Source organism: Panthera leo, chromosome F2, assembly GCF_018350215.1.
Source record: "Panthera leo isolate Ple1 chromosome F2, P.leo_Ple1_pat1.1, whole genome shotgun sequence".
NCBI lineage: Eukaryota > Metazoa > Chordata > Mammalia > Carnivora > Felidae > Panthera > Panthera leo.
Window position 1 is genome coordinate 1,756,191 of NC_056695.1, and position 17,320 is coordinate 1,773,510.

The following is a 17,320-nucleotide window of genomic DNA, read 5'->3' on the forward strand; positions in this document are numbered from 1 at the left end:
AACCGCATTGTTTCCTGGATGAGTGACCTTGATACTGGGATGAGGAACACATATTTCGCCAGTGATACTGGAAGGCCAAGAGGTTCACCATTGCTTCAGCTCGATTTTCAGAAGCTTGAAGGGGTCAGGTCCCTGTCTTGATTAAATATTTAGCTCTAGCAGAAATGGATTTTATATACAGTAACACCTTGGTTTGGGAGCATAACTCCTTCCGGAAACGTGCTTGTAATCCAAAGCACTCGTATATCAAAGTGAATTTCAAGAACCATTGGCTCAGCTGTGATCATGTGACGTTCGCCGTCAGGTACCACTCACGTTGCAAGACGTCACTCGTTTATCAAGTTAAAGTTGATTAGAAATGTCGTCTTGCCGAACACTCGTAAAACAAGTTACTCGCAATCCAAGGTTTTACTATCACGTGTGTCTGGATTGAATACGTCCAGTTTTGGAACAAAGAGGATTTCATTTCAAGTTTCCTTCAGTTCCCTGCTGTTTGCCTCATCCGTGGTCTTGGGTGGCATAGTTGTGTGGATTGGCCCCTGCAGGCGCTAAGCATTCCTGTCTAATTCGGAAGTCTCTTCAGCAGTGGGGTAGGGCACCGTTGGACTTTCTTCCTTCTGTGCCATATGATGGCAGCGTTTTCGTGGGAAAGGGAATAGCATTCTCTCCACTGTTTTAAGTTTTTTTTCTTTCACGTTCATCATGGTGTTTCTATTAACTTTAGTTTTGCCTTTTGGAATATGATCCTTTGTTTTCTTTCATTGCAAATGTGTTACAGTTGGAGATAAAGTGATTTCTCACCACCTCACGTTTCTCTTGAGAAGAGGGGCTGTGGAATTTTTCAATTATTTGTTTATTTAGTCAGCTTTAGATCTTTACTCTTCTCCTTATGTCTTCCACAGTGAATGCTGGCAAACTAGAAAAAAAAACACAAAACTTTTAACGTTAAGTATCTGAGGGCTTTTTTTTTTTTTTTTGCCTACACTTAAAAATTTTAGGATTGTTATTCTTTATGGGTTGATTGCCAAATAGTTCTTTAAAATTATAGCATTTGCTTCCTGTTTTCAAGGGTTATCTGAGATCAACTACTCAAATATAGACGAGTTGGAAAACACAGTGCTTAAATTAGACTGCACGGGGGTGCAACGCCTGTTCTGTCCCTGGGCAGGTATCGGGGCTTGTGTGCGTGAGGTCCAGGCTCACACAGGTACCCACGCTTGCGACCAGGGACACCAGCCCCACCTCACTTTGTGTCCCGAGTGCACAGCTCTGAAATCTGTAGGCTCCACCTGGTGAGGTCTGGGGTTTTCTTAGTAGGTGGGCGATTGCCCTCCTTCCTTGACACTCGTCTTGTCCAGGTACAAATAAAGAGAAAAAAGTCAATGTTCCTTCCTCCTGTTGCTTTTGACATCATCTTTCCTTGGGCTGGAGGTCCCTCCATGCTGCAATTTCTGTAGGAGCTTCCCCATCATTTCACTGTATCACTTTTCCTTCCCCGTGGCCTGTGGGTGGGGAGTGGGGGCACATTTTGTTTACATTAAGGCTTGCCGTCATATACCAATCGCAGTCATTGCTCTGAATATGAGAGTTGAATCAGTTGTGCTGACAATGCCAGAGATTTGGGAAAAAGGAAGCAGCCATAAGGAGCAGATATGTGGCATGTGCTTCTGTGAACAAGAAGGAGTAAGTAAAATTGTTGTATAGTAACCTCTTTTAAGAATAAAATGACAGCTTGGTTACTCTCCGTTGTTCAACACTAGAAACACCAATGCGATAGTGATATTAATGATCAGATCGTTACTCGGGGCGCTTTTCCTTGTTTCGATCACAGAGCCACTAACGACGCCGTTGGCCAGCGTGCGAGCAGACAGAACTTCCTATGTGGTGGGTGCCTTTCCCGTGTCTTCCTGGCTCATCCCCAAAGCCCTGCTTCTTTCCTTCAAGGACAAAGTGCGCCCAGACTGTGCGTGTGGGAGGCTCTTACCACGAGACTTCCTCCTTCCCATCCCTAAAGTAGGTGCTCAGCCGGCCACAGTGCTCGCTGATTCCTCTACATTTTATGGTGATGCGTGTTTACTGAGCCGTTTCCAATCAGTTAGCTACATAGCACCCATTTGGATACCTTACTCTGGAAGAATGTCTGTTGAATGAATTAATCAGCCCAATTCCGGTATGTTCCGCATGGCCGTGTGTTGTCACGATGAGCCATCATCTGCTTTTGCGAGATGGCATGTGGCCGGAGACCGTTAGCAGTGGCCACGCCGCAGGGCCTGGGATGGCCGTGCCCTGTGAAGGGGACAAGCTGCCCACCCACTCTGCCCCTTGGGTGCTGAGGGACCTGATGCGTCAGCTCAATGGTGCCACTCTTCGCTTATTTTCATGAGCTTGGAAGCTGGCACTGAAATCCTTGCTTCTCACTCCCGATTCAGTTTTGACTGAAAGTCTCGGGCCACGAGGCCACTGCCAATGAACTCACACCTGTTTTCCGAGGGCTGGGTGCCCAAGCTGGTTGCAGCTCTCTCAATGCACTGGTGTGCATTCCATCCTGCAGACGGGGACGCTCAGGAGTCCTGCCGAGGAGCTGGCTTCCACTGTCTGCCTGTCCAGGAGGAGGGTACGTGTCCTTTTCCCTGGGTCCTCCTCCCTCCGGGCCACGCTTGCTGTCTTACGCATCAACAGCTCAGCGTGACTTTGTGCCCAGACACACAATTGCTGGGAGGTTTGCATAAAAGGGTTCGGAAATCCTTGTCATCCCTGATCACTATTAAGCAATCAATTTCCCTGGAAACCTACTTACGTTGGACCAGATAAGCTGTCAGCACTCCGAGCGGCCTTTCGCTGATGTGCACTGCCTTTTCCCCTGTTTACTTAAAACCTGCCTAACGGTCAGATTCTGTCAGACCCAGTGGGTTCACGGGTTGTCTCCAACCCACCAGTCAGCTCCCCTTCAGGTGCGGCACCGAAAGAAATAATTTTAAGAAAACACCAAAGGATGTGCTCATTGGCTCGTGGCGACGGCCAAACTCGAGAAGAGAAGCGTGCATCGCAGAGCGTTGTAGCCATGTGAGTTGCTTCGCTGGTCGGCCCCCGGGGCTGGCTTTCTTCTCACAGATAGAGACGGAGAGCAATTAGAGTCTGGAAGTATAAGCAAGCCAATCCGTTGTGTTTATACAGAGAGGTTCCCCCCGAAGTGAGACACAAGTAATGAGCACATGTGTTTGGAAAGAGTATAAGGTACTTATAAATATTATAGTGGCGTCGCGATAGTTAAAGGTCTGGCAGCATTTCCATTATAAACTCTCATTGTCAGGGGTTTAAAACTCCGCTGTAAAAATTCCAGGCTGCAACTTGGCATCTCAGGATACGCCTGGGAACAAAGCTTTCATCCGTGACCCCAGGCAGGCTTCTCGTGGTGTTCCCAGGAGGCCCAGCCTCTGCCCCTCTGATTCTGTTTGCATCCACGGGGGGAGCGCAGGCGCAGGTCTGGAGTGGGTTCTCGGAAAGGGGAAGCCGGAGGAGAAGCACCCCCACACCCCTCGACCTCTCGTCGGGCACGGAGCTTGGTCTGCATAAGCTGCACGAGCTGTTGCCAGTGGCTCCCGAAGACCATAGTGACTAAGGGCCATGGATCACTGGACATGCCAATAAGGTTAGGGAAGTGCAGTCAGACTAAAAATACTGGGGCTCCGGGGGGCTCAGTCGGTTAAGCGTCTGACTCTTGATTTTGGCTCAGGGCATGATCTCCTAGTTTGTGAGATCGAGCCCCGCGTCGGGCTCTGTGCTGACCGTGCAGAGCCTGCTTGGGATTCTCTCTCTCCCCCTCTCTCTCTCTGCCCCTCTCCCAAGCACACGTGAGCTCTCCATCTCTCTCAAAATAAATAAATAAACATTAGAAAACTCAAAATACTACTATCAAAGAGCTAAACACTTTGCATAGCTGGCTTTAGGACCATCTTTAGGATCATCAACGATTTGTAAGGGAAATCTCGGCCAGGCTGCGGTCCCAAGAGGTTATGCTTACCAAAGAAGTCACTGTGCTTTATCTTTGCTCCATAAAGTAAATGGTCTAAACAAAATTGACTAGCAAATTCGGCATGGGGTTACATGAAGCTACTTCAAATACAAGTAGAGAGTTTCCAGACTTAATCTGCAAACAATCTTCGATTAACAAAACGACCTTTGAGAGACATTTTTCCCCATCATTTAACGATAGCAGATGTGAGGAATTCAACCAACAACTGCTCTGTCTTGACGCACATTAGCCTGAACTGAAGAAGACTCACGTGACACTGAGCACATCGTGGGTCTCAAGTGACAAGCCACGCTGTGTGAGAGGCAGGGCTTGCCTTCTCTCCGGGTGATGGATGGCGCGGGCCGCCGCAATTATGCAGCTCCACACAGAGCCGGCCAAGGTGCAGTTAAGCAGCTCCGTGCAGTGCTTGGCCATTGCCCTCTGTGCGCTTTCCTCTGTGGTCTCACCTCGTCTCAGCCTAACAACCTCTGCTGCCTTATTAAATCATCCCACGTTGCTACATTCCTGTAGCAGCTACAAATCAATGTCTTTTCCTTGAGTATCAGACTGACATGAGCTGTGTCCCCAGAGATGTCCTGAATGATTAAGGAAAAATGATTCTTAAGACAATACATCAGGAAGCTTAACAGAGCCTAGAAAATGTGCCAAGGAGTTTGTGGAGCTTAGAAATTAAAAAAAAAAAAAAAAAAAGAAGACGAGAAAGGGCACAATAGATTGAAGGCCATGCCAAACCTGGATAGATGCTCTATCTGGAACCTGAGAATTCCTTCCATGCATTCGTTTGCCATAATACACGGTCAAGAGCAAGTCAGAAACTAAAGAAAAATATCTTTGTTCAGATCCCAGTCGTAGATTCCTATTTGATCTTAAACTAAGGGCTCTCTCAAAATTATCATATCATTTCTACACTAGTAGAATCAATCTTTAACAAAGGGAAAATTGCTAGCAATCCCAGTCTCCATTTATTCAATTTTGTTGAGAACAGGGTTTACCTGATGTATAGGAGACTGATTTAACTCCCTCAGAAAGAAATTCACTGTTAAAATGGACACTTCAATCTCAGCTGAGCCCACAGTGTAAAAAATAAGAAATGAAAAGGAAAACCACTGGAGTTACAGGTAGCCCAGCTTGCATTTTCAGGCTTACTCTCAAATGCCTTGTCTTCATTTTAGATCCTAGGAAATATGGAGTGAGGTCTGGAGATTCTGTTTTAATTTAAGATTTACCTTTCTCTCAGTGACATGGGTGTGTGTGTGGGGGGGGCGCATATAAACTAGGCTAAATTTAAACTATCATTAGCAAAATTCAAAGCTCCCTTCTGGGGCAGGGCGTAATAGTCATGTGAATTAGAATATTTTAAAAGAAAATTAAGTGCGTTGAACAATGCTTCTTATCCCATCAGGCGCCACGCTTTCTGGGACCACGAGTCGTTGGTTGAATGTATGTTTTGTGTTGTGTGGAGACCGACTGGGAAATCCGTGCTGTCTAGGGTGACTTGTGAAGCCCTTCCTCCTCTGACTCCTGCCTCCTTTTCCTCTTCGCCCCCTCTCTTCTTCACCTCTTCTCATCATCTAGGCAGCAGGAAACATAGAACAATTTCCACTATCACTGACGGGTGCATGACAACACCTTGCCAGGCTGGTCTTTGCGCGACGTTGTGGACCGGGGGCTGCACCGATTCAGCCTGCCCGTGGAAATACCCCATTACCGTGCTTGCTTCACGATCTGCGATTGGTGGTGAGATTGGTTTCCCAGGCTTACCGAATTTCCTTCAAGAGGGACACTTGGAATCTGTTATTTCGTCATTAAGTCTTGAGAAGTTGCATGAGTTCCGTGCAGCCAATACTAACTTTCTTCTAGATTCAACCCAACACCTGCACACATGACTCGGCAGGGGAGTCTTAGCACATATACAGTTCCTTTTAGGAGCCAAAAGATCAATGTAGCTTTCACATAACACTTGGATCGATTTTTCGTTTTATTGAAGCTGCTCATTAAAACTGCTTGAGCTCTGTCGCTGTGTGTTTCTTCCCCTGTCCAGCTTTAATCCTAATGTGTTCCAGGGCCTTCAGCCGTTAATACTAGAGAAGATCCACTGAGGATGGTCTCTAGTACATTTTTTCCCCCCATGGTAGCCAAGCTGGGAATAGGTTGGGTAGTTTTATCACTGGGTAGAATTCTCCTAGTTGCACATCTGTAGACGGTCGTGAGTAATAATTTCTCTCTGGATAGGATTATAGGAAGCCCTCTTGCTTCCATGTGGAACTGCCCAGCTCTGGGACTGGAGGAGATTCCATGATTTTTACACAAGAGCTGGGAGGGTGAGGGGGGGGGCGGGCAGGGTGTCCCATGCTTGTCCAGAAGGGGTTCTCGGGTGTCAAATTCCCACAATGTTTTCTTTTAATTTCAGTCGTTCATATTTCTTCTACTACATAATATATCCATGTTTTACTTTAATAGAAAATTGACCCATAATTCTCTACTGAAGTAGAAGTCTTATCCCCGGAAGGGGGATGCCTTGTTTGCCCTGACCCCTCACCAAGTTACCAAGGGTGCATCGCCCGATAGAGACCCCCAGGCCCGTAGGATGAAGGTCACTCGCTGGCTCGGCAGATACTCTGGCTGCCTAGGCCGAGCCAATTGGTGTCGTTTGAACCTAAAGAAGAAATGGCTATGGTTGGGTGACCAAATAATTTCTATTTTTACAGAAGACGGATTCAAAGAGGTGGAAGGACTAATAAAAAATTAAAACAGATTGTCCAAAACAATCTGGTGGGTTCGTCAACCTTGGAAATTAAAAATCAAAGGATATGAAATAGTTTGTCCTGCCATGAGGGCTTTCTGGGGCCTGTTCCAGTGCTAGAATTTTAAGATGGTCTTCGGTTAAATATGTTCTTGGGAAGAACAAATGCAGTTTTCTCACATCAGGGTCACACAGGAGATCATAATTTTTTTGGTGGTTTGAATACATAGCCATTGTTACGTTAGTCATGATGGAAAAGTACACTTTTCTTACAAAAATCATCAAAGTTGGAAAACTGCCAACTACCTGTTGGCTGAAAGGGAAGCTAATGTGCAGGGCTCACTTCCTTTCACTGGTATTGTTTTTTACAGAAATAGAGAATAATACTTCCCACAATGCCAATCCTCTGCTGTCAGGGCTGGAAATGCTCATAGTCCAGGACAGAAAAAAAAGAGGATGCACTGTTTGTTGATTTCTCCCCCATCATCAGGTGGCCAGTGGCCAGAAGGCAGCCCTTGGCAACTAACAATGAAATAGGAAATGGCCTGTGGTAAATATTCCCCTCAATGCCCTGTTCTGACAACAGCACTGGTCAGGAAAAGACAGGGATACTCAGATGACTAATGCGTGGATCTAAAATGCTCTGAGTTTGTCGGGAGAATGTCATAAAAAAAACACCCTATTGTTTTGCCTGCATTTTCATCATCAAGAAGACAGGAGATAACGAACGCTGGCATGGGTGTTGAGGAAAGAGAACCTCGGTGCCCTGTTGCTGGGACCAGGTAGTAGGGAAGCCACTGAGGAAAACAGTCTGGGGGATCTTCAAAAAATTAAAAACAGAACCACCATGTGACCCAGCAATTCCACTTCTGGGAATATAGTCAAAAGAAAAATAAACTCAAAGACATGTATGCACTCCTACGTTTATTGCAACATTATTTACAACAGCCCGGACCTGGAAGCAACCTCAGTGTCCATCAACAGATGAATCCATAAAGAGAATGCAGGAAATATACACACTGGAATATTACACAGCCATAAGAAGGAGGAGATCATGCCATTTGAGACAACATGGATGGACCTAGAGGGTATTATGCTAAGTGAAATAAGTCAGACTGAGAAAGACGAATACCATATCACTCCACTCATAAAAGGAATCTAAAAAATGAATAAGCAAACAAAAAACAGAATCAGACTTATAAATACAGAGAATAAACTGATGGTTGCCAGAGAGGAGGAGGGAGGAGGATTGGGCAAAATGGGTGAAGGGGAGAGGGAAATACAGGCCTCCAGTTACGGAATGAGTAAGTCATGGGAATAAAAAGCAGAATAAAGAATACAGCCAATGTTAAAAGTGATGTAATTCGACAGATGGTAGTTACCCTTGTGGTAAGCATAGGGTAAGGTATAAACTTGTCAGATTACTAAATTGTACAGCTGAAACTAATGTAACATTATGCGTTAACTATACTAAAAAAAATCCAAGTCATTAATAAAGATATTAGAACAAAATAAACCACAGTAAAATAGAAAAAAACCCCAAAATACAACAAAACAAAAAAAGACCCAAACTCATAGAAAAAGAGATCAGAATTGGGGTTCACCAGAATCGAGGGAGATGGGAGATTGGGATAGGGAACGGGAAGAAGGTGGTCAAAAGCTGCAAATTTTGGGGGCGCCTGGGAGGCTCAGTCAGTTAAGCGTCGGACTACAGCTCAGGTCATGATCTCACCATTCATGAGTCCGAGCCCCGCGTCGGGCTCTGTGCTGACAGCTCAGAGCCTGGAGCCTGCTTCGGATTCTGTGTCTCTCTGCCTCTCTCCCACTCACACTCTGTCTCTCTTTCAAGAAAAAGTAAACACTAAGAAACTTTTTTAAACAAAGCTGCCACCTTCCAGCTGTAAGATAAATAAGTACTAGGGATGTAACCCATAGCATACTGACGGCAGCTAAGCACTGCTGTATGTTTTACAGGAAAGTTGTCAGGAGGGTAAATCCTAAGACTTCTCATCACAAGAAGTTTTTTTCCCCCTTTTTGCTTTCCTTCTTTCTTTTTATTGTTATCTATATGAGAAGATGGATGTTAGTGGAACCTATTGTGATAATCATCTCACGATATGTGTAAATCAAACCGTCATGCTGTATGCCTTAAAATTACACAGCGATGTGTATTAATTGTTTCTCACTGAAACCGGAAACAAACGATGACAAAATCTAAAACACAATAACTGCCTTACAATGTACAAAGTTATCTGCAATCTCCACATCCTATACATTCTGAAAATCTCTAATGTCAGATGTGAAGTTCTGACGACAAAAGATAACAAAATAGCTCAGTATTGGAGAAAGATTGCGTAAAAAAGTGTCATTCGATATATGATGGATGTGGAAGGTTTAGGAAAACATACAGTGGTATCATGTGTCAATAGCCACTATCATTACATGGCTGAAATTCTAGGGTACGTATCCCTTGGAGTCTGTGAGAACAGTCACCACTAAAATCACAGACGATTCATCCAAATGTACAGTATCATCATTAAGCTTCTGTTGACCCCAAACTTTCTTTCATTATGGTATTTAGGATTACTTAATTATTAATGCACGTACTCAAACTTTTTTGAGCTTGCCTTTGTCTATGTGGCATATTACATCTTAGAGTAAGTAGTAGTCATTGACTTGGTACTTTTTTTGGTATGATTTATTTTTTCTAAATTGAAGGCCTCTTTGCCCACTTAAATATATCAGAGATATGAAATATACTATATGCCACACATATATAATATTTATCTAAAATAACTTCTTAGAGTGGGTATGCAATAATGTGTCTTCTACTTATAGATGTTGAAATCTACATAATATTCTAAAATTTTGCGCAGTACTAACTATGAACTATCATCATATACACAATGAGAAAGTAAGGATTTCTTGAGCTTTTTCAGAGCGACAGAATACATTTTCCAACCCTCAGTCTCCTCCCTTCCCATTTCATAGACCTGTGAGTAGTAAACGCAAAGAAGTGAAAACCAGTGAATTAGCTTTCGTTCTTGCTGGCCGATCGCCTGTGCTCTTAGCTGCTTCTCAGAAATTCTGATTGAACGAATCCTGTGATTTAATCTGCGTAGCTGAAAGCTAGTATAAGATGTATGAAAATTATTTATCAAAACTGTTACAAATGACAGAGGTGGTGGGGTCACATGTCCTTCATTCTTTAAAGTTTTTAGAACATCTTTCAAGTGTCTTAAACTCCCACCTAGCAGAAGAACCCACCAAGCCGCTTTTCCTCTTCAGATTCTGCCCTCGGGCTGGAGGGAGTTGGAACTTCTGCGTCTGGTCCTGTCGTGAGTTTGTTCCCATTTCTTACCCAAGTGAGGCTTCTCAGCTCCTTCCTGGTTAGGACTGAAGAAGACACAGGTTTTCACCTGTTCCCATTTTTAGGAAGAGTACTTGCTTTTTCCTTCTTGAATGTTTAGGAAGTAGGGTCAAGTTAGACTTGATTTGTCTTGCAAACGTTACTCTAGATCAAACAGAAGATCTGAATATGGAAACAGATGTAATATTCACCGAGTGGGAGCTTGGTGCTGGTAATTCCATTGGAGGAGTGAGAAGTTTTCTATGTGAGAAGTAGGAAGGGGTCAAAAGGGAAGACACTGAATGGAACAGGAAGAAGTAAATAAGAGAAAGAAACACATTCACTACAGTCCAGAATTAAACCAAGGTAGCAGCTTAAAAATTGCATCGGATTTGTGCAAAATTTTATACTGTCAGCTTTATTGGTCAAGGGAACATCAGATATTCTGTATGCCAAGAAAGTTGAAAATTCTGTCGTTTTTTTTTTTAAACAAATTTTTTTGGGGACGCCTGAGTGGCTCAGTCAGTTAAGCGCCAGACTTTGGCTCAGGTCATGATCTTGTGGTTCGTGAGTTTGAGCCCCGTGTCGGGCTCTGTGCTGACAGCTCAGAGCCTAGAGCCTGCTTCAGATTCTGTGTCTCCTTCTCTCTCTGCCCCTTCTCAGCTTACACTCTGTCTCTCTCTCTCAGAAATAAATAAACGTTACAACACATTTTTTCATGCCTTAATATGTATTTTGCATGCTAGAGGGAATTTGAGTATAGTGTTATCTAACCTCACTTTTAAACGTGTAGAAATAATGAAATAATGTCTGAATGCACAGGGACTAGGGCTAGTTTATGTGGGACCTGGGTATCTGAGGAGACCATGCAGTGGGACAGCTGGAGAGGCCAACGTACAACCACTCTCGTGGGTAGCTCCCAGATTAGAAGGCTTGCTGAGAAAAGTGAATACGGGGTCCTTGCAAAACTTCAACGTACATGCCTCTTCACATACCATAGGCTCAGAGAGTTACTATTATCTTGATCATTACAAAATGTCTAGGGCCGAGACACCTGGGATGGGATTCATGGTTTCTAAAGCCATTAGTTCTTTAGGTAATAGAGTAAATGTGCTGTAAAAGTGATGTCCTTCCTTCGGTTGAATCATGCAACCTTATTGGTACTCTCTGATGCAGTCAGGTTATTTTGGACCCACTTAGGTGTGTACATTTTGGTTAGTTTTCCATGGCAATTTCATGATTATTTCTTAAGAGATCTGAAAACCTACTCTTCCTCCGCACGCAGGCTCTTAATAGCTCTGATCCGGTAACCTTTTTATTTTAGCCAGAAGATGGATATTTCAATAATTTGAAACGAGTTAATGTGAGCCCAGATCCCAATCAGATCCAAAATTTTAAGTGCTCATAAAAATCTGAAACTCTGCAATAACACTAAATCCCCATATGCAGAGGAAAACAATTTACGTTTTGTGGCACTTGCAGTGAACTTTTGCAGGCATTTCTGCCTGGATTGTCTGTTAAGCCTTCTACTATATTAACGTCGCTTTGGAAGAAAAGGGCTAAGTTGGGTTTAAACGTCACATTCAAAACATTGTGAGTGTAAGAAATATAACCCCAGGGCCAAAAATCACCAATGAAAAGAAATTATACTGCTTGTGTAAACACTGGCCCTTGGGCAAGGCGGCCATGGGTTTTGGTGCAAAGGGAAAGTCTGTCCCATTATGGAAAGGAAGTGAGGCCTCTTACACAAGAGGAAGCGGCCTGTGGGTAATACGTTTTTGCCTGTTAGATTAGGGATGGACGACTGGTCTCAGGAGGAGGCATTTTCTGTTATCGTGTGAAGAGATTTTAAGTCTTTGCTTGGAATCCCACACCAGGAACATTCCAGAGATATCATTTACTCTTTTATTCACAAGTGATGGTCTCTGTTTAACTTTCCAATCTCAGCTTCTGCTGTCCTTTTGAAACACTCTTCAGGATTAATGGAGTACTGAGCTGTGGCAATTCCTGCTGCTGGCTGTCTTACGTGGAAGCTGTTACATATGCCTCTGCTTTTCCATCGTTTTCCCTGGAAGGCTTTCCCTCGTTTTCCCTAGCAGATGAGCACATCCGTCACGTCTAAACCTGGGCACTACCTTTGGGCCTCTCCTGACCCTTCCATCCTGGGTTGGTTTCCCCTGTCATGAGCTCCCATGACGCCTTGTGCTTACCCCCAAAATACAGATGGCAGCTACAGGGACTAGGCCATCTACAGAGAAGACCCCCACTTTGGCTACGGCACTCGTGTTCTCCAGCCTGGATGAGTTGTTCCGCTGCGTTTTGGCTGAAGGCCGTTCTTACACACACTCCCGGCGTTCCTAGGAATGCTTTTCTGCCAGCTGTTTACAAACCCCTTGATAGGAGTGGATCGACACTCTCTGCAGGAAATGTATGGTTGATTACAAGATAAATATACGTAGTTTAGAACTCAGAATTAATATTTAAATTTGTTGTAAACTGCGGAGAAAAGGAAAGGGCGGTGTTCTCAGGGAGGTGGATGCTGAGGAAGCCTGGCCGTGATCTCTGGCCCCAAGTCACTAGGCAGAGCCATTCTCCAATCCTAAGACTTTACAAGCGCAGGTAACCTGTATGTAAAGTCAGTAAATTACGTCCTCTGTCTCCACTGTGTCTCCTGGTTCCAGAAGAAAACATGAGCGAGGGGGACCCCGGTGAGCGCGGGGCCAGGGCAAATAGCAAGAGACTCCGTGCCCCATTCTGAGGCTCGGGGGCTGTCGATGCTCTTTACCAGGCTCCCCGAGCCAGCGCACAGCCACGTGGCACGTGCTTCATGGGCGTCACTGGGGAGTCAGTTGGTAGCATCATGTCAATGGCTGTTGAGTCCTCAAAGGACAGAAAGCCACACGAGTTCAAGTACTGCCATAATTACATGGCCTAATGCTAAACCGAGACTACCAGCTCTCAGCATTTATCCTCAGGGAATTCATATTCTCTCTCAAGCTAAAGAAATGTGGGAAGCATGGGCTGGGTGCTCCATGGGAAACATGGAGCACCCAGCCCATGCTTCCGGGGGCTGATTTATAAAGACAACAGGGCACTTGGAGAAAAGCTCGCTGTCTAATACATTTTTTTCCACTTAGGCTCAATCATTTTACATAATTACTTTTCTTGATGAGGTCTGTGAAGAAGTGTAGCTGTTTTTCTTTATTAATTTGTGATCCAAAGTTAAAATGAATGGATAGTTTTTAGGGACAAGCCTATTATTTTGTGCTTCTTCCATTTCATTCTTCCCTAAAAGCCAAAATCCTTGAACAGATGTTCTTTAGATTTTTCCAAAATGTAAATAAGTGACCCCTGGAGAAAGAGAGACTCATAGCGTGGAAAGCTTTCAGGAAAAAATACTTTGTTTTTCAGAAAATCATACATGAAGGAAAATGAGATACATGGGAGTTCTGATGAAAATATATTTATGTAACTCCAACTATAACATTCTCTTCCTAGTATGACTGTAATAACGCTTTCTCTTTTTGCAAATTTCACTTTTAAAATTTTTGTCAACAGAATTACATATTGTAATAGGTGCTCATTTGTTTCTGACTTGAAACTCTGCTTTACTTTGGATGAAAAGATTTTTAAAATTCTCTTTATTATCATCTGTTCTTGTTTCCATGACTACATAAGATGTTTTTTAAAAAGTATCAGTGTTCCTTGACATTGGCTGTAGCAACTTCTTTCTAGATACATCTCCCGAGGCAAGGGAAACTAAACCAAAAATAAACTATTGGGACCTCATCAAAATAAAAGGCTTCTGCACAGTGAAGGAAACCATGAACAAGACTGAAAGGAAACTTACAGAATGGGAGAAGATATTTGCAAATGACATATCTGATAAAGGGTTAGTATCCAAAATATATAAAGAACGGTTAAAACTCAGCACCCCAAAAACAAACAATCCAATTAAAAATGGGCAGAAGATATGAAGAGACATTTTTCCAAAGAAGACATACAGATGGCCAACATACACATGAAAAGATGCTCGACATCACTCATCAGGGAAATGCAAATCAAAACCACAATGAGATACCACCTCACATCTGTCAGAAGGACTAAAATGAACAACACAGGAAACAACAGATGTTGGTGAGGATGTGGAAAAAAAGGAACCCTCTTGCACTGTTGGTGGGAATGCAAACTGGTGCGGCCACTCTGGAAAACAGTATGGAGGTTTCTCAAAAAGTAAAAAAAAAAAAAAAAAAAAAAAAAAAAAAAAGAATAGAACTACCCTACAATCCAGCAATTGCACTACTAGGTATTTACCCAAAGAATACAAAAATACTAACTCAAAGGGATACGAACACCCTGATGTTTATAGCAGCATTATCTACAATAGCCAAGTTATGGAAACAGAGCAGGTATCTATCAACTGATGAATGGATAAAGAATATGTAGTAAGGTGCCTGGGTGGCTCGTCAGTTAAGTGTCAGGCTCATGGTTTTGGCTCAGGTCATGATCTCACGGTTGGTGGGTGTGAGCCCTGAGTTGGGCTTAGCACTGACGGCACGGAGTTTGTTTGGGATTCTCTCTCTCCCTCTCTCTCTCTCCCAGAGAGAGTCTCTGTCCCTCCCCTCCTTACGAACGCACATGGGCGCATGCTCTCTCAGAATAAATGATAAGAGAAAAAAAAGACGTGATATATATATTCACACACACCATGGAATATTACTCAGTCATTAAAAAAGAATGAAATCTTGACATTTGCACTGTTATGGATGGAGCTAGACAGTATTATGCTAAGTAAAACAAATCAGTCAGAGAAAGACAAATACCATATGCTTTCACTCATATGTGGAATTTAAGAAACAAAACAAACCGGCAAAGGGAAGAAAAGGAGGGAGAAGCAAACTGAGAAACAGATATTTAACTGTAGAGAACAAACTGATGGTTATCAGAAGGGAGGTGGGTGGGGGTTTGGGTGAAACAGGTGATGGGGATGAAGGAGGGCACTTGCTGTGATGAGCTCTGGGCGATGTACGGAAGTGTTGAATCGCCATATTGTGCACCCGAAACTAACACTGTCTCTTAACTAACTGGTATTTTAAATAAAAATTTAAAAAAGAAATAAAAAGTATCAGTGTTTCTGAAAGTTGGATGGGGTGTCAATTGTACACCTGGGGAGTGATAATGATTACTGTTTCCAGAGGCCATTTCCTACTTAAACTACCTTAATATTTGCCAGGAGGTTTTAAATCAATTAAAATCAAATTCAGTTGTCGTTAACATTAAAACCTATTTGCTAAAAGACAGGTTTTCCTTCCTCAGTACTGAATATATAACTCTAAACTTCAGTCAAAACCATACACCCCATAACCTGCCAATGAACTTTCTTTTGTGGGAGCATCTCACCTGTGGAAGGTTGGTAACTTGTAACAAATCTCAAGGAAGAGAGGAATATGGAAAGCCAAGTTGTGGGGAGAGAGCACTTGACTCAATTTGTGACAAAATGGTTCAGATTATTTGAGAACACACATCTGTCCTGCCACTGCCACTGAGAGTCAGGCTATAAGGAAACAAAGGCAGTGGCATCTACTTAAGAAATAGGCATTCGGAAGAAGTCCCCGAAAACAGGGCTTGAACATACTATCTTCCCTCTGGTTTTCAGCACATGTGGTGTATCTCCCCCAGGACAATTCTAAAATATGCTGTGGGGGAGGTAAAACTGGAGGGATGGCAGGGAAGTAAAAGAAAGTGGCAGATATACAAGAAAGGGAGGAACTAGCACAAATAAGAAAAACGAACAAGCCCAGTTTTAAACCAAGCTGACTGTTCTGGGTCTCTTCGACCTTGGCAATACTCAGAGGGTCATATTTTATATAGATGAACTGTCTTCAATTTCTCCTGCGTCTCTGGAACATGCCAGAGTTTTCCCCTGATGCTTTATCACTACATTGTTTTTATTCCTCAAAGTTTTATTATATTAATAGATGTCTCTTGGTGCACGTATTTGAATTCATCTTGACACGGTCTTTTTCATTATTAAAGAAAAATACATTTTTTTGTTTTGCCTGACTTTTTGACACTCTGGCTTCTGATATGATGCTGATGCTTTCTTGACACATTCCCCAACCCCACTGTATTTTAGAACCAGAACACCATAATTGATTGAGTTTATGAGACACATGAAATCATCCTTATCAAATATCATTATTAAACATGATGGAGCACTCTCAATGCCATTTTACTGGTGGATTCTTGTTTGGGGAGGTCATCCTTGTGGGTTGGTCCACATCTGTACCAGACAAACATTGCGAGTGATATCATTTTCTTGACCTCATTTTCCCATTCCTTATTGGGAGTTTTATTAATTTAGAAAAATACACTCAGATAGAGTTAAAGATAAAGCAATGAGATGGAAACACATTCTGCTTAGGACGTTTCTCAAGTAATTACAGATGAGAGATTAGACTTCTCCTCATCATGTTCAGATGTCCTCAGGCAGTTGCCAGCTACATTGCCCCTGGAGCGGTAGGTGACATCATTTCCAGTGTGGAAGAGATCCTACTTCTTGGACTTTCATGCTGCAAATGATGATAGCACTTTGTCTCACACTAAACTATCCAAGATGCAGTATAGTTTCCTAGATGAGCTTGGCTCACTGCTTTTAATATCTTTAAGATCTTTGACATCAGGAAGAGAATTAGTAGAGATTCAAGGAGCTTCAGGTGAGAGAAAACCCCAAGGACAAAGACCTTTATGACCTCACAAAAAAAAGAGGTCCAGAAATAAGACAGGTTTTGGGTTGGTCGATTCAATAGCTCACGAGCACGTTAAGAAAGAGGTTTATTTCATCCTTCCCAGTTTAGAGAAGCTCACATGCCCAATAGATCTCCAGATTCGATTTCCAGGTATTTTGAAGGCCTTAACTGAAATGAATTAATGGGATCTGGGGTTCAAGTTCCTCATCAGATTTGCTGTTCTCAAATAGAATTCCGCAAGAAACATTGTAAGAATCTGTCTTATCAGTCAGTTAAGCGTGGAGGGAGCTCACCTGCCATCTTCTCATGGAGCCCTGTGTTTTATCTTAGGAGCGCCATGCAGTTTGGCATTATGCTTTCGCTCCTCGTGATGGTGGAAGGTTACTGTTTCAAATGACTGGTGGGGGGGAGGTCCTGAGACTAACCCTAGAATGATCCAAAGCTGT